The sequence below is a fragment of the Arachis ipaensis genome, chromosome B4 (assembly GCF_059453495.1).
Source record: "Arachis ipaensis isolate K30076 ecotype BB chromosome B4, ASM5945349v1, whole genome shotgun sequence".
Classification (NCBI taxonomy): Eukaryota; Viridiplantae; Streptophyta; class Magnoliopsida; order Fabales; family Fabaceae; genus Arachis; species Arachis ipaensis.
In genome coordinates this window covers 79513823-79532799 of record NC_142439.1, presented here as the reverse complement: position 1 = coordinate 79532799, position 18977 = coordinate 79513823, and the positions used below count along the sequence as shown (strand labels likewise).

The window sequence follows — 18977 nt, the reverse complement described above, 5'->3', positions numbered from 1 at the left end:
CGCGTCAATTGCATAAATGATCATCCACGCGAACGCGTGCATGACGCGAACGCGTCATAGGAAAATGTGGCTCCCAAGCCATGCGAACAGAAAGTCACGCGGGCGCGCGGCTGGCTTCGCGCGAATCACACAAAACTCAGGGCACGCGATCGCGTGCCTGACACTGACGCGTCATTAAGGAAGTTCTGTGACGGACGCGATCGCGTCATTGATGCGAACGCGTCGCTTGCGCTGCCAAGTTTTCTTTCTCTCTCTCTCCCAATCCTAATTCTCTCTTATTCTCTTATCCTTTTATTCTTTTCTTTCATTTTAATATTTGTCTCTTCTATTTTCAGTTTTTCTTTGCTTGAGGACAAGCAAACCTTTAAGTTTGGTGTTGACGCTACGCTTATAGGCTTTCTAGTACAAAAGGGAGGCGAATCATCTTCGCAAAGGAGCACAACCTGAAGAATAAAGCGACCGCTAGGATAATTAAGGTGGTTGAGTTCCTTTCATTTTTTATTCCTCCCCTCTTTTTCTATGTTATGTTCTGGTTTCCTGCTACTTTGTTTTGTTTATTGCATGATCCTTTATTAGTAGATTCATAGGTTATAGTTTAATTTTTCTGTTAAGTACTTTAATTCTAAAAGATGTTTCATGTACCACTCACTGAACTTGAATCTAAAAATAAAAGAAAAAGAAGTGATGTATTGCATGAGAAATTGAGTTAATTTTTAAAATAGTCGGATTTACTTAAATGTGGTGGTATTTTCTATGATTCTGAATGCATGACATGAATAGTGCATAATTTTTATAGTGAAGTTTATGAATGTTAAAATTGTTGGCTCTTGAAAGAATGATGAAAAAGAAAAATGTTATTGATAATCTGAAAAATCATAAAATTGATTCTTGAAGCAAGAAAAAGCAGTGAAAACACAAGGCTTGCGAAAAAAAAATTATAAAATAAAGAAAAAAAAAAACAAGAAAAAGAAAAAGCAAGCAGAAAAAGCCAATAACCCTTTAAACAAAAAGGCAAAGGGTAAAAAGGATCCAAGACTTTGATCATTAATGGATAGGAGGGCCCTAAGGAATAAAATCCTGGCCTAAGCGGCTAAATCAAGCTATCCCTAACCATGTGCTTGTGGCGTGAAGGTGTCAAGTGAAAAGCTTGAGACTGAACGGTCAAAGTCGTGATCCAAAGCAAAAAGAGTGTGCTTAAGAACTCTGGGCACCTCTAACTGGGGACTCTAGCAAAGATGAGTCACAATCCGAAAAGGTTCACCCAGTTATGTGTCTATGGCATTTATGTATCCAGTGGTAATACTGGAAAACAAAATGCTTAGGGTCACAGCCAAGACTCATAAAGTAGCTGTGTTCAAGAATCAACATACTGAACTAGGAGAGTCAATAACAATATCTGAATTCTGAGTTCCTATGGATGCCAATCATTCTGAACTTCAAAGGATAAAGTGAGATGCCAAAACTGTTCAGGATTGCAGTTGTAAACCCCACTATAAGAGAAGACATGGGCTTAATCGAACTCTCATTCTCATGCAAATTCACATCCTAAGCTTATATTAGTTTTGGTTGCTTGAGGACAAGCAACAGTTTAAGTTTGGTGTTGTGATGCGTGAGCATCTTGTCTATCTTTTCCTAGTGAATTTGCATCTAAATTATTGAATTTAATTAAGAATTAATCATATTTTAGCCACTATGGATGCTATTTTGAGTTTTGTACAATACTGTTTATTTTAGGTAGCATTTGGCGGAATTTAATGGAGTTTCTGCAGAGAAAGAGAAGAAGCCAAGGAGATGACCAGCGAATACCGACGCGGACGCATGGCTCACACGATCGCGCGGAATGGAGGAAATCACAATGACGTGATCACGTGCCTGACGCGAACGCGTGGACTGGAATCTGCACAAATGACGCGAACGCGTGGAGGACGCGGACGCGTCACATGCGCCACGTGCAGAAAAAGTAGAAAAACGTTTGGGGCAATTTTTGGGCTGTTTTGACCCAGTTTCCAGCCCAGAAATCACATATTAGAAGCTGCAGAATGGACAAATCAAGTGGTCCCACCCATCAGCTGAAGACTTGTTAATTAATTCGAATTTAAATTCAAATCTTAATTTAGGAAGAGATATTATTTTAAGTTTAATTTTAAATATTAGGTTTTAAATTTATTAGGATTAGTTATAAAAAGGGATCTGATACCATCAGATTAGAACTCTGTACATTTTTACCTGAATCTTTATTTTCTCTTTTCCATGAGCAACTAAACCTCCACTGTTAAGGTTAGGAGCTCTGTCTATTTCTATGGATTAATTTTATTGCTTTTACTATTTTAATTTATGTGTGGATTTATAATTTAAGAATTGTTTTCGCTCTTTATTTTATGAATTTGGGTGGAACGGAAGTATGACCCTCTTTCTATTTGAGTTCTTGTAAAACTTGGAAAAGCTCTTTACCTGAACAACAGCTTGAAAACTATTTTTCCTAAATTTTAATTATCTGAATTTAATAGGATACGTGACATATAATCCTTTTACCTCTTGGATAATTAGAGTTTTTGTGGCACATAAACTAGAAATTGATTATCACCCTCTAATTGGAATTAATTGACCAAGGAATTGGCAGTTAATGAATTTTAGAGGAGACTAGGAAGGTCTAAGGAATTAGGGTCTAGTCACATATAGTTTGCCATAAATTAAATCTTGCATAATTAAATTAGTTAGTAAGAAAAGTTAATCCGGAAAAATAGATAACTCTGAAACCTTTAGTATCTTCTCCATATATTATTCCCATCTTAATTACTTGCCTTTCTTCAATATTTTTGATATTGTTTAATGTCTTTTATATTGCATCTCAACACTATTTTCTGTCTGTCTAACTAATCCTATCAAACGCTATTGTTGCTTAATCCATCAATCCTCGTGGGATCGACCCTTACTTACGTAAGGTATTACTTGGTACGACCCGGTGCACTTGCCGGTTAGTAAGTGTGGTTATAAAAATACCGCATCAGTGTTGTGATGCCAGGGCATCATGGCCTATTTTTCTATGCTTTTTCAGTAGATTTTAATTCAGTTTTCATACAATTTCTGCTGATAAAGGAGCAAAAGTATGAAAAATCTCTGCATGAAACAAAATCTCAAGCATAGGTGAATTTTAGTTAATATACATGGTAAATATGATGAAATAGATCACACTAAGTGAAAGTATGATTTTGAGCATTATTAGCACACTTAGTATAGTAAAGTTTATCTTGTATGTTACTTTGATACACTTTGTTTGCTTGATTTCAGACCAAACGAAGCAGAGAAGAGCCACGTTAGTGGCTACGTTAGCGCCACTAACGTGGCCATTAAAGTGGAAGGAAGGAAAGCTTGGGAAGCTAGTGAGAACGTTAACGCCACTAACGTTAGCAAAAGGCAAGAAGACCCACGTTAGCGACCTCGTTAGCTTCACTAACGTGGGCACTAACGTGGAAGAAAAGAGAAGCCCCAACGTTAGTGAGAAAGATAATGGCATTAACTTTGAAGAAGGAAAGGAAAACCCCAACGTTAGTGGAAAAGGTAAGTGCCACTAACGTTTGCGAAGGCTAGAAGACCCACGTTAGCTTTCACGTTAGTTACATTAACATGGGAACTAACGTGGAAGGAAAGGGAAACGCCAACGTTAGTGGAAAAGGTGAGTGCCACTAACGTTTGCGAAGCAAAGGAAGACCCACGTTAATGGCCACGTAGGCAAAAATCTCACCCGGCAGCCTGACCATGCCTTCTTCAAACAAGAATAACTTGAGCCACAAAGCTCCAAATGAGGTGATTCCAATGTCATTGGAAAGTAGGATTCCAGAGATTTCCAAGCATATATGGCACTACATGGTGGACACTAAATTTGAGGGAGAAAACCTGCCCCGAAAGTGCAAAGATGAACATGGTATCAACCTGTAGTAAGGCCAGCTGACCTCTTCACCTTCCAAGAAGTATAACTCGAGTTGTAGAGCTCCAAAGGATGCGCTTTCAAAGGCGTTGGAAAGTAGACATCCAGGGCTTTCCAACAATATATAATAGTATGGGGTGGAAATTAAGTTGAGCTTCAGAAACTGGCAATATTCATCCCCTGATTGCTAACGTTATTGTGACTCACGTTTTTCAGTAACGCTGGCAACTATGCCAGCGACCTTGTCCACTTCAAAGGAGCATAACATGAGTTACAGAGATCTAATTGAAGTGATTCCGGTTGCGTTAGAAATCTAACATTCATAGCTTTCCAATGATATATAATACTCTATAGTGGGAATGAAATTGGAGCATAAACCATAGGTATCTTTTAAGCCCCAAAACACCAACTGGGTAGCAAGTGTGACGTTAGCCACACTAACTTTAGCACTAACGCCGCACTTGCAGCGTTAGTATGGCTAACGGCAGCAATAACGCCAAGTCATCTTGGACCTCAATTTGATTCACTTCTCTCTCAAGTCCACTTCAAAGCTCAAGCAAGCAAGCCCACAAGTGTCAACCAATCAAGGCCACAAGAAGCATCTAGAATAGAAATTTTCTTTTCATTGTAATTTGCTTTTAATTTCATTTTGTAATTTAGGAGAGCCTATATAAAGGCCTTAGTTTTTACATTCAAGAGGATTCTAGAATGGAGAATTGAAGAAAGGGGGAGAGAGTGAAGACCAATTCGAACTTCTGTGAATTGGCACACTCCAAGGGGAGTGGGTCTTTGGACCCCTCCCCTCCTACACTCTTCTTCCTTTTCTCTTCTTTTCTTTTCTTAGTAGTAGTTTAATTCTAGTTTGTACTTTTCATTTATGAATTTTGAAGTTTCAATTTTAGTTTCAATCTTCATCTTTACTTTTTTGCACTTTCTTTCTTTTCTATTTTGGTAGAGCAATGATCAACTAACTCTTTTCATTGGGTTAGAGAGCTCTATTGTGATTCAATGGATCAATAATTGTTTTCATTATTCTTCTTCTTTCTTTTCTCTTGATTTTACAAGAAAACTTTCAATCTTCATCCAATTGGATAGTTGTCTTGGAAAAGAAACTATTCATACTTGGATCTCTTCTGAACCTTGGAAGAGGAGTGAAGAGATCATGCTAGAAATACTTTCTCATGTTGGACCAAATTGGGGTTGGAAGGATATGGTGACTATAATCCTACCAAAACTTGATTTGGGAATGCATGTGGTATAATCAGTGACCATCCTTCATCTCTTCTCATGAGCAATTGAGCAAGGAATTGGCTATTGATCAAGATTTGAGAGATTAAATTAGAAGGAATTGTAATTCGATAACTTAAGATTGCCAAGGAGATCAATGAACACATTGATTGAGGAAGAGATGAGAATGAACTTGATCTGGAGGATTGCAATGTCTCTTGATCCCAATGTTCATTTTTAGTTCTTACATTTACTTTACTTGCCATTTTACTTTTCTGCACTTTATTGCTTTCTTTACTTTTATGCCATTTACATTTCCTGTTGCTTATCACTCCAATATGAATCGTCTGACTAGGATAATTAATCAACCATTGATTGCTTAATCCGTTAATCTCTGTGGGATTCGACCTCACTCTTTTGTGAGTTATTAGTTGACGATAATTCGGTATACTTGCCGAAGGAAAATTATTGAGAGACAAGTTTCCGTGCATCAGGAAGGTGTAAAGGTTCTTACCAATTCACCAACCATATCATCGTCATCCAACGAAGGCACCAATTACTCTTCCATTGATACTACTAATAATATTTCTTTTGATCTAGGTTTTGACAACATGGCCGCTCCAAGAAGAGTTACTCTCAAGGAAGCGGGTGCACCGGATTTTGTTCTCCAACCTCTACTTGTGCTTCATCCCAACTTGAATGCAAACTTTGAACTCAAGACCGCTCTCATCAATCTCTTACCAAAATTCCATGGACTTCCCGCACAAGATCCAATTAGACACCTCAAGGATTTTCATGGTGTATGCTCGACTACTAGGTGGGAAGGATCCGATGAAGTGGCTATATGGTTATTTGCCTTTCCCTTCTCTCTTGGGGGAAGAGCCAAGGAGTGGTTCTATACCTTGCTTAGTGATGTTGTGTCCGATTGGGATTTGCTTAGGAGAGAATTCCTTGATAAGTTCATGCCCGTGGAAATGACGAACAAGTTAAGGAAGGAGATCTCATGTATTGTACAAGGCGAGATGGAAACTTTGTATGAATATTGGGAACGGTTTCACAAACTTCTTGAATCATGTCCCAACCATATAATTGACACTCAAGTCTTGTTTAGCTATGTGTGCCAAGGCATAAGGGAGCAAGATAAGAATTTATTGCATGCTTCAAGCAACGGTTCTTTGTCAAAGTATCGGACGGCGAAGGAGGCATGGCAACTCATTACTGACTTGGCCAAGTCCACTCAACTTGCTGGATGAATAGTCAAACATCCAAAGGCCGTAAATGAAGTTTCCTCTAGTGGTGAGACCGCTACCCTTACCAAGACATTGTGTGAAATGACAAGCCTTCTAAAGCAACTCTAAGTGAATCAATAACCACCTCTATCTCAACAACAACCTCCTCCTCAAAACCAACAATGTCAACAATCGGTCCCTCAAAGAGTGTGTGGCATTGGCTCATGCTATTCCCACTACACGGACGAATGTCCAAGTCTCCAAGAAGATAACACTCTAGCGGCTACCCACAACTTTTATGATCGCCCTTACTATGAACGTTCCAATCAAGGATACCATAACCAATGGAGCAATTCTAACCAAGGGTACCCCCAACAAGGAGGCAACTATAGCCAAGGGAGTAACAATTCCAATCAAGGATGGAGGGATAGCTCCAACCAAAGTTGGCGGGACAATTATCAACAAGGAGGAAGGGACAATGGAGGCAACCAAAGATGGAACAACAACACTTCACAAAACCGTTATTCACAAAACCCTCCAAAATACCCTCAACTCAAGTCTTAATGGCCTCACTTCTACTCTCCAATCTCTTATTGCTCGCATGGAGCCACCTTCTATTCCCACTCCTTAAGCCTCAACCTCTAGTGCCATACCCTCTCAACCTTTGCCCAACCCCAAAGGTGGCATCAACGTCGTAACCTTGAGGTCCGAAACGCAATTTAAAGAAAGAGATTCAACGGCACCTAATCCGATGAAAGTTGCTCAAGAAGAGGAGGGAGTTGAGATAGAAGAAATTGAAGAGGAGGAGGAGTCACATGTAATAGTTGAAGATGAAGAACCACAACCAAGGAGTGAAGTCCCTAGAAAGGAGAGAATTTTAGAGGAAGTGGCTCAACCAATTCCATTTCTTACATTGGCAAGAAAGTGGAGGTAACTATCCCCCTCTTTGATGCTATACACCAAGTGCCTAAATATGCAAAATTTCTTAAGGACTTGTGTATGAACAAAGATAGAATTCATGAGTTGGAAACCATTCCATTGGGTAGTTCCATTTCGGATTTGATGGGATCCATTCCGGAAAAGTGTATTGATCCAGGTCCTTGCTTAGTTTCTTGTGTCATTGATAGAGTCCAATTCATTGATTTTATGTGCGATCTTGGTGCATGCGTTAGTATTATGCATCTTTCCATTTATCATCTATTGAAGCTCCCATCGTTGAAGCGGTCGGCGGCTAGGTTTGTCTTGGCGGACAAGAGCATAATAACCGTGTCGGGTATTGTGGAAGATGTGTTGGTCGACATAAAGGGTTTGATATTCCCAATTGATTTCCATATCATTGAGATGCCACCAAGCGAATCCGAGAGGGCATCATCTATCCTACTTTGGAGGCCATTTTTGAGGATCTCTAGATTCAAGTTGGATGCCCATTCGGGAACTTATTCATTCGAGATAGATGGGAGAGTTGTAACTTTTAGCCTAGAAGAAGCAATGAGGCACCCACCGGAGAACCATTCCGTATTCCGATGTGATTTAATTGACAACATTGTGGCAGAAGTGCATTGTGCAAAGCTAGAAGAGAAAAATATGATTGAAGAAAATAGTGAAGATTTAAGTGAAGAAGTTCAAGCGGCAAGCCAAGAGAAAAAGCTAGAATTGAAGCCATTACCACCCCACTTAAAGTATTCATACCTTGATGAAGCCCACAAGTTTCCGGTGATTGTAGCAAGGGAACTCAATCCTCAACAAGAAGAGAAGTTGCTACGCGTTTTGAGGAAGAACAAAAGGGCAATAGGGTGGAGTTTGGCGGATCTAGTGGGGATAAGTCCCCAAGTATGTGAGCACTGTATCTTTTTGGCAAGGATTAGTGTTAGTGACTAGAGGGCGATCCAACAATAAACGCAATTACAATTTTACTCTTGAGCATTCCAACTCAAGGTCCTCCTTTCAATCAACTCTTGAGCATTCCAACTCAAGGTCCTCCTTTCGCGTCACTTGTGGAGTTTCCAATCCATGCGTTCGCGTCAGGCACGCGAGCGTGTCACTACGATTTCTCCGTTTCGCGCGGTCGCGTGAGCCATGCGTCCGCGTTGCTTCTCGCTGGTCATCTCCTTAATTCCTTGTGTTCTTTCTATTTTTGCAAGCCTCCCCTCCAATTTCCAAGTCATTCATGCCCTATAAAGCCTGAAACACTTAACACAGGGATCACGGCATATAATGGAATAAAGGAGAATTAAAATACGTAATTAAAAGTCTCTAGGAAGCAAGTTTTCAACCAAGGAGTAATTTTGGGAAGGAATTTTAAAAATTATACATGCTAATCATATGAATAAGTGGGTAAGATTTGATAAAACCACACAATTAAACACAATATAAATCATAAAATAATGGTTTATCAGCTGACAATACCCTTTATAAGCAAGTTAGTAACCCCCTTCCAGTACATCAGGCACTCAGCCTACATCAATTAAGATTGACGAGTACAAGGCCAAGATGCCATTTTCTCATAAACTCCGTCAAGCGAAAAGAGATAAACAGTTTGTCCGCTTTGCGGATTATCTCAGAACACTATAAATCAAGATCCCTTTTGTAGAGGCTCTTGAATAGATACATTCTTATGCTAAATTCATGAAGGACATCTTAAGTCATAAGAAGGATTAGAGAGAGGCCCAAGGGGATGCGTTTCACCTATCTGTCGAGAGAGGCTAAGACTTGGCAGCATATATTTACCCATTACGTCTTGCCCACCACTCACTTCTCAGAGATTCCGATTGATATGCTAGTTCTGATTGGTTGTGTGATGGAGGGGAAGGAGGTAGACTTCCCCCGGCTGATCAGGCAGAGTATGTGGCGTGCGCACATTCGTGGTCTACTACCATTTTCTACACTGCTTACCAGCATGATTGAGCTGGCTGATGTCCCGTGGGAGGACGATGATGTGACACCACCACCCCCAGATGAGGACGACAAGGAGGTTACTATTCCATGTTGTGGGTGGGTGCACGAGAAGCCTCCACCCAGACATCGTTCTCAAGTCAGAGTAGTGAAGGAGGTAGCTCAGCCCTCATCATCAGCAGCAGTAGCAGCAGAACCCTCCTCTACATCAGCCGCAGCATCCTTGCCACCACCACCTGCACCTGAGCCGACATACCTGTTGGTACAGCGCCTGTTTTGCTTCATGGAGTGCAGCAAGCATCGTATCATGCGACGTCTCGACCGCATAGATCAGGTGTTTGTCTCACAGGGTATTGAGCTACCTCTGCTCCCAGACTCTCCAGCTTCCGACGAGCAGGATCAAGAGGAGGAGCATGTTGAGGAGCCGACTCAGCAGGAGGCACCACCGGAGACACAGGCCGCCACAGAGGTTCAGTAGCCTCTTGAGGATCCACAGCCTGAGCCTGAGCCACAGCCCAGCGCGATTGTTGACCCCCATCCCGAGCTTCAGCAGTAGCATCGAGGACAATGCTTCATCCTAAAGTGTGGGGCGGTCACCATTCGTGACCGATGAATAGCATTTATGTAGTGAATTTTTAGACATTTATCCTCTAGTTTCTGCTACTTTATTTTATTTCGCATTTTATCCTTGCACTTTATCTTTGAGATCATTTTGGGATTATTGTACATATTTGATATTGTGGATACCCTTATTTTGGTTGTTGCACACTTTTAGTATATATATATATATATATATATATGTTTCATTTTGGCATTTGATTGTGATTAGAAAAATATTTGGATTGTTAAAACCTAGTTGACCCTTTTTGTATAAGGATTGTGTTTTGATTGAAAAGAGGGTAAACTAGGGAAAATTTTTATTTTTGAAATTTCTAAATCACAACATTGCATTAAAATAAGCTTAGTCAATATAATAAAAATTTCCAAGAATTCCATTTCTAGAGTACCACTCCAATTGGTTGAAAATTTTTTTTAGAACTTGCTTGATTAATACACTTTGTGGATCATGTTTTGAGCTAGGAACACAAGCATGAGAGTTCTGAGCCTAATTGTGTGGTTACATCATATAACCACTTATTTTCATTCTTGTGTGAATTATTCCCTTCCTATGATTGTAATCTTTGATTTGCTTGATTCTTTATGTCCATTACTTTGTGTATACATGCATTTATATGATTGAGACCATTGTTCAAATAGCTGACTTACCCAAATAGTCTATCTTTTATCTTCCATTGTTAGCCAATTTTGAGCCTATACTTAACCCATTTGTTCTTAATTGTAGCACATTACAAGCCTAAGTGAAAAACAATAAATGTCCTTAATTTGAATCTTTGATTAGCTTAGGCTAGTGAGAGTGTTCATCATTTGATTTTGGAAAAGTGGGAAACATTGGGTAAAGATAAAAGTGTGTTTTGTATTTGTGTTGAGAATCTTGGGAATTGGGAACATACTCATGTATTAATCATGTGTAAACCATATGCATTGATGTTCTTGTATACATTTTAGTTTGAAAAGAAAGAAAAAAAAATGAATGAGAAAAACAAAAGAAATATATATATATATATATAAGAAGAAAAAGAAAATATATAGAAAAGAAAGAAAAAAAAAGCAATAAAAAGGGGACAAAGTGCCCCAAAGTGAAGATCAATAATAATCAATGCATATGTGCGGTAATCAAAAGGGAATGCATGAGTGTGTGAAAAAGTGAAGAATGGATAGCTAGGTTTGTTTAGAATTGTATAGGTTATCATAGGTTAGGTGGGAAGTTTAAATTAGTCAAAGATTCAAATTTCAAGCTCACTTGACCATATGCATCTTGCCTTGACCCTAGCCCCATTACAACCTATGGGAAAGCCCTCATGATATTTGTATACATGAATAAAGTAATTGTTGATTGTTAGATGAAAAACAAATCTTGGAAAACATGATTAGGGGAGAATTGAGTGAATCAACCCCATACACTTGAGTGCCTAGAGAGGATACACATCCGGTGAGGGTTCGATAGCTTAATTATATGTTCCCACCCATGATCATCTTTTCTTACAAGTTTGTAAAATCTTTCAATGATTCAATCCAATTGTGGTTTGCTTTTATTGCTATTGCCTTAGCCTTGTGCTTGCATATGTATTCTTGGAGATTGATTTATTTTAACTAAGCCATTGCATTCATGTAATTAGGTTGCATATAGGTAGATTGCATTTAGTTAGTTTGCATTGAATAAATGTTGATACCTCTTTGCTTCTTTCTTGATTTTAGCATGAGGACATGCTTGGTTTAAGTGTGGGGAGATTTGATAAACCCCTATTTCGTGGTTTATCTTGTGCTTATTTTAGGAAATTTTACCACCTTTTCCCACATTTATTCAACGAAATAGCATGGTTTTGTAATTCTCCCTTGAATTATGCTTAAGTGTGAAAACATGCTTTTTAGGCCCTTAAATTGGTGATTTTAATTCACTTTAATTTCATTCGATGCCTTGATGTGTTTGTTAAGTGATTTCAGGTTCATAAGGCAAGTATTGAATGGAAGAAATGAGGAGAAAAGCATACAAAGTGGAGAATGCATGAAGAAACAAAGATTGGGAATGCATCAATGGGCGCACACGCGTACAAGGCGCGCACGCGCAGAATTGATTTCACATAAGGACGCGCTCGCGTACAAGACGCATTCGCGTGGATGAAGAAACAGCCAATCGACGCGCACACGGACATGGCGCGTACGCGCCGATACCAGCACGTGACTTACTTAAAGACAAAATGTTGGGGGCTATTTCTGAGCTTCCTAGGCCCAAATCCAACTTGTTTCTGAGTGTATTTCATGCAGAATTGAAGTCCAAGCAAAGGTGGAGCAATTAGTTAGTCAACATGAGCTTTTAGTTAGTTTTCTAGAGAGAGAAGCTCCCTCTTCTGTCTAGAATTAGGTTAGCATTAGGTTAAATTGTTATAGATCCATGTTTAATTCCTTGCTTTCCTCTTGCTTCTTTTATAATTTCTCATGTCTATGTCCTGATCTCTTTATTTGTAATGCTAATTTCTTATTTTGTCTTCTTTTGTGATGATGAACTCATGTTGGATTTGGTTTACAATTAATGTAATTTGATGTTGATGTTTCTTTCATGTTGATCTTTCTTGTTATTGTTAAGTTCTTGCTTATGATAGTCATAGTTCTCCTTAATTTTATCATTTTGTGATGTTTAATTTTATTGCACATTAGGTGTTTGACATAATGCTTCCTATAATTTTTGAGTAGTTCTCTAGACCCTTGGCCTAGGCTAAGGGGATTGAGTGATCTTGAGTCCTTGGGCTTTGTTGAATTGGTAATTTTAGAACCCTTGGGGATCAATTTGATAACCATTGACTCTAGCCTACTACTAAGTCAATTAGTAGCTAGGTTGGGACTTATGGATTGATGTTGATCAAGCCATTTGACGTACTCCAAGCCTAGGATTAGACATTAAATACTTAAGGCTTTAGTGAGTAGACCTAATGAGCTCGGTTTCGCATGATTATCAATGTTTGAATTATCGACAAGGATAGTGATCTCAATTACCTAAGTCTTAGCCACGAGTCCTTTACCTTGCTTATTTTAATTGCTTGTTTGATTTACTCTTCTTGCCATTTATTTTATTGCCCCTTTTATCAACCAAACCCCCCCCTCTTTACCCCTTCATAGCCAATAATTGACCACTTCATTGCTATCCTCGTGAGATGACCCGGAGTCTAAATACTTCGGTTAATTCTTATTTGGGGTTTGTACATATGAAAGCCAAAATTTTTTATGCGAGAATTGTTTGTTGGTTTGGAGCTATGCTTACAACGAAGTAATTCTTTTCTTTAAGAAGAAATCTAGACCATCGAGAAAAACCTCATCATCACATGGCTTGAAAAATCTCCAATGCACGCGTACGCGTGTATGACGCGTGCGCGTGGCCCTTAATTCTCTAAAAGCTCATTTCTTCATGAATTCTCCACTTTGCATGCTTTTCTCTTCAATTTTTCCATCCAATACTTACCTCATGAACCTGAAATCACTCAACAAACACATCAAGGCATCAAATAGAATTAAAGTGAATTAAAATCACCCATTTAAGGTCCTAAAAAGCATGTTTTTACACTTAAGCACAAATTAAGGGAGAATTATAAAACCATGCTATTTTATTGAATAAATGTGGAAAAGGTGATAAAATCCCCTAAAAGTAGTACAAGATAAACCACAAAATTGGGGTTTATCAAGGTAACAGATGAAATACAGGAAACTTTGACTGCTCCTAAAGTAGAGGAAAAGCCTCCTAAACTCGAGCTCAAACCATTACGATCATCCCTAAAATATGCATTTTTACGGGATGAGGACACCTATCCTGTGATTATAAGCTCTACCTTAGAGCCATAGGAAGAGGAAGTACTAATCCATGTGCTAAAGATACACAAGACAGCTCTTGGATGGATTATAAGTGACTTTAAGGGCATCAGCCTAACCATTGCATGAACAAAATCCTCCTGGAAGATGACGTCAAACCTGTGGTACAACCACAAAGGCGACTGAATCCAGCCATGAAGGAAGTGGTGTAGAAGGAAGTCACTAAATTATGGAGGCTGAGATTATTTATACCATCTCTAACAGCCCTTGGGTGAGTCCTGTTCAAGTTGTTCCCAAAAAGGGAGGCATGACACTGGTTCATAATAAAAAGAATGAACTGATTCCTACAAGGACAGTTACAGGGTGGCGCATGTGCATTGACTATAGAAGGCTCAACAACGCCATCAGGAAAGATCATTTTCCTTTACCATTCATAGATCAAATGCTAGAGAGACTAGTAGGACATGCCTTTTATTATTTCCTAGATGGCTATTCTGGATACAATCAAATCACAGTAGATCCACAGGATCAAGAAAAGATAGCATTTACATGCCCATATGGTGTGTTTGCTTATAGGCGGATGCCATTTGGCCTGTGCAATGCACCTACCACCTTTCAGAGATGTATGCTCTCTATCTTCTCTGATATGGTAGAAAAGTTCCTTGAAGTATTCATGGATGACTTCTCTGTCTTTGGAGATTCATTTGAATCATGTCTTGACCATCTAGCCCTAGTTCTTAAACGATATTAAGAGACAAACCTAGTTTTAAACTAGGAGAAATTTCACTTCATAGTGACTGAAGGAATTATCCTTGGGCATCAGATTTCGAACAAGGGAATAGAAGTGGATCAAGCTAAGGTGGAAGTGATTGAGCGATTACCACCACCCACTAATGTCAAAGGAATAAGAAGTTTTCTGGGACATGCAGGATTCTACAGGAGGTTTATAAAGGATTTTTCTAAAATTTCTAAACTCCTATGCAACCTACTAACTACTGACACTCCATTTATCTTTGACCAAGAGTGTCTGCAGGCCTTTGAGACTCTGAAAGTTAAGCTTATCACTGCGCTTGTAATCTCTGCACCCAACTAGGACTTACCATTCGAGCTTATGTGTGATGCCAGTGACCATGCCATTGGCGCAGTTCTGGATCAGAGACATGACAAGCTTCTACATGTCATTTATTATGCCAGTCATGTTCTAAATGACGCACAGAAGAACTATACCACCATAGAAAAGGAATTACTTGCAGTGGTTTATGCCATTGACAAGTTCAGATCCTATCTATTAGGATCTAAAGTAATTATCTATACTGACCATGCTGCTCTAAAATATCTCCTCACTAAGCAGGATTCTAAGCCCAGACTTATAAGATGGGTGTTGTGATGCCAAGGCATCATAGGCTAGTTTCACTAGCATTTTTCTGTTAGTTTTAGTTGTTTTATGCATTTTCTTGAGCTTAAAGTAACCAAAAATGGTTAAATGAAGAACAAAGTAATGAACCATCCAAACAATATGATTTTGATGCAAATTCCATGAGTTTTAGTTATATTACTTAAATGCTATGAATGAAAGATTTCTCATGAAATTTTGCAAGACTTTGATGCAATTGTTTGGATGATTTCAGGGAAGAAGAGGCTAAGCAAGGAAGCAACAAAATCAATAAAGGAAGCTTGAATATCACATGTGGAGTTTAAGTTCCAGTTTAAGCCTAAACTGGAGCTTAAACGCCAAAATCATGAAGGATAAGAAATGCTGGGATTGAAGTTTAACCTCCAGTTTGACCTCAAACTGGAGGTTAAACGCCAGAATGAAAAGCCTCACTTAAGGAGCATTCCACGTTTAACCTCCAGTTTGACCTCAAACTGGAGGTTAAACGCCAGAATGAGTATGCCACCCAGGGAGGAGTTCCACGTTTAACCTCCAGTTTGACCTCAAACTGGAGGTTAAACGCCAGAACCAGGAAGAGTACCAGGGAGCCATTCCACGTTTAAGCTCCAGTTTGACTCAAACTGGAGCTTAAACGTGTTCGATAGCTTTTCTACTCCAGGGTTGCTCTCTCCATCTCCACGTTTAACCTCCAGTTTGACCTCAAACTGGAGGTTAAACGTGTTCGACACCTCCAGGGCCACCATTCCAAGCTTCCACGTTTAACCTCCAGTTTGACCTCAAACTGGAGGTTAAACGTATTCGACCTCCAGTATACCTCCACCCTTTTCCACGTTTAACCTCCAGTTTGACCTCAAACTGGAGGTTAAACGTGTTCGACCTCCAGGGCTGCCTTTCCTATCTCCACGTTTAAGCTTCAGTTTAACCTTAAACTGAAGCTTAAACGTGTTCGACTACATGACTCTCCAGGGCTACCTTCTTCCATTTCCACGTTTAAGCTTCAGTTTAACCTTAACTGAAGCTTAAACGTGCTTCTACAAAAGGCCTCACTGGAAGTGTCTGGCGTTTAAGCTGCAGTTTAAGCTTAAACTACAACTTAAACGCCACTCTTGGAAAAGGTTTCTGGGCCAAAAATATTGTGATTTAAGTTAGTCTTTGAGCACAAATATTAACTTAAACTTACTTTGGTATGAAACCCAATTGAATATCATGGTTTATGGGATTGGGCCTGAAGGATTGATGAGTTTGAAATCTCAATTTATTGAGTCATGTGTCATTATTTGATTATCACTAAATTGGCTCAATAAATGTTACAGGATTTGGATCAACAACCTCATCAAGGTTATGGATCATAAACCCAAGGCAAAAGGAAAGCAAGGAGAGGCCTCAAAGCCCAAGAAGCACAACTGAAGCTCAATATAGAAAGTGTATAAATAGGATAGAAGTTAAGTTAGAGGGGACTTTGACTTTCACTTTTAGCTAGTTTTCCTTTTCTTTGTAATTGAATTCAGAGCTATGATTCACTAAACCCCCTTTCATTGGGTTAGGGAGCTCTATTGTAATTCAATGAATCAATAATAGTTTATCTTCTTCTTCAATCTTTTCTCTTGAATTTTGTTAGAAAGCTTCTCGATCTAATTCCATTGAGTAGTTGTCTTGGGAAAGAAACTACTCATACTTGGAATCCTTCGGAGCCTTGGGAAAGGAATGGAGGATTCATGCTAGAGAAGCTTTCTCACAGTGGATTGGATTGGGGTTTGGATGGATATTGTGACATGTAATCCTACCAAATTGTGGTTCATGAAATTGTGTGGTATAATCAGTGATCAAGCATCATCTCTTCTTATGAACATTTAAACCAAGGGATTGGGAATTTGTTTGTTTTTAGAGAGCATTGGTGAGCCAAGGAATTGGGATCCAATCATATAAGATTGCCAAGCAAAATTTAATGAACGCATTGGTTGAGGAAGAGATAAACATGTTTTGATTCGGAGATCTCAATATCTCCTATAACCCAATGAATTCCCCATTTCTGATTTCCCCTTTCTCTTTACATTCTGCAACTCAATTCATGCAATCACCCCCATTCCCTTTTAATTTCAGCAATTTAGTTTCTGCTCTTTAATTCATGCAATTTAAGATTCTGCCATTTAATTTTCTTGTCATTTACTTTTCCCGCCAATTTTACATTCCGCAATTCTCATCTCAAATCTTGATTCCGCTCAACTAGAACACACTTCTAATCCGAATTGCTCACTCAACCAATCCTTGTGGGATTCGACCTCACTCTATTGTGAGTTTTTACTTGACGATAACCGGTGCACTTGCCGGAAGGAATTTTGCCGATCGTGCAATTTCCTAAATCGTAGCATAACTAGTTTATGCGCATCAAGTTTATGGCGCCGTTGCCGGGGATTGGTTTTCGATTGACAATTCTCAAATTGGAAGCTAACTAGATTGAGCAATTTTCTCTTGCTTTGTTAATTCTGTTCAAGATACTTGTTGAATTTTAATTTCTGCACTTGGTTACATGCTTTCCTTCTTTATGCCTTTAAACTCATGCAACTAACTCACTGACTCACTAACTGTTTGAATTAATTCCTCAATTGAGCTAACCATACTCTTCCATTAACCAAGAGTATTTCACTTGTTTGTGTTTGAGCTGTGTTCTTGTATGACAGGTAGGAGAGGAGAGACATCAACTCCTCCATATACCGAACCAGAGAGGACCCTTCATAGACTTAGAAGGGAAGCAAGAGGGAAGAGAGTAGTGGGAGAAGAGGAATCTGAAGGAGAATCTGAGGACAATTTTGAGGAAGCTTTAGATCTCAACATGGATAGAGAAGTTCACAACCATGAGAGAGCTGATGAAAACGATGCCATCCCTGAGAGGAGGGTTCTTAGTTCATACATAAACCCAACCTCTGGGAATTGTGGTAGTAGCATCCAGAAACCACCCATTCAGGCCAACAATTTTGAGCTCAAGCCACAGCTAATATCACTTGTGGAAAATCATTGTTCCTTTGGAGGAAGTGCTAATGAAGACCCAAACCAACATCTCACAAAATTCCTGAGAATTTGTGACACTGTGAAGTCCAATGGAGTCCAGGAAGATGCCTATAAACTGCTTTTGTTCCCATTTTCACTTAGGGACAAAGCAGCTAAGTGGCTGGAATCATTCCCAAGGGGGAGTCTAACAACATGGGATGAGGTGGAAAGCAAGTTTCTGGCACGTTTCTACCCTCCACAAAAGGTCAATAGGCTTCGATCTGAGGTTCAGACTTTTAGACAACAAGATGGTGAAACTCTCTACGAGGCATGGGAGAGATTCAAGGACTTGACAAGGAAATGCCCACCAAACATGTTCCATGATTGGGTGCAACTGCACATCTTCTATGATGGGCTCTCTTATGAATCAAGGAAGGCTGTAGACCATTCATCAGGAGGTTCATTGAACAGGAAAAAGACTGTGGAAGAAGCCATTGAAGTGATCGAGACAGTGGCTGAGAATGAGTACTACTATGCATCAGAAAGGCACAACACTAAGGGAGTCATGGAGCTGAACCATGTTGATACAATTCTAGCCCAAAACAAGGTGTTTGCCAAGCAACTAGCAGAGCTTACCAGGCAATTAGAAACAAAGCAAGTGGCTGCAATACACACACAAGATCAAGAGGAAGTAGGCATTGAAGGAGGTGATTGGGATGAGGCTAACTATGTGGGAAACCAACAAAGGCAATCATATGATCCACATTCCAACACTTACAACCCAGGCTGGAGAAACCACCCAAACTTTGGGTGGGGAAACCAACAAACCCCACCACAAAACCACAAACCTTACAACCACAACCAACATAACAATTCCACATACCAAAACTCCAACCAAAGATCATACCAA

At 39.4% G+C, this 18977-nt stretch overlaps 1 non-coding gene across 1 annotated transcript; it reads right to left on the bottom strand.

Annotated features, from left to right (window-relative positions):
* Positions 1-18338: 18338 nt before the first annotated feature.
* Positions 18339-18442, bottom strand: LOC148568064 (small nucleolar RNA R71). Its single transcript, XR_015882362.1, has one exon. It is a non-coding gene; the product is annotated as a small nucleolar RNA R71 (small nucleolar RNA).
* Positions 18443-18977: the final 535 nt, after the last annotated feature.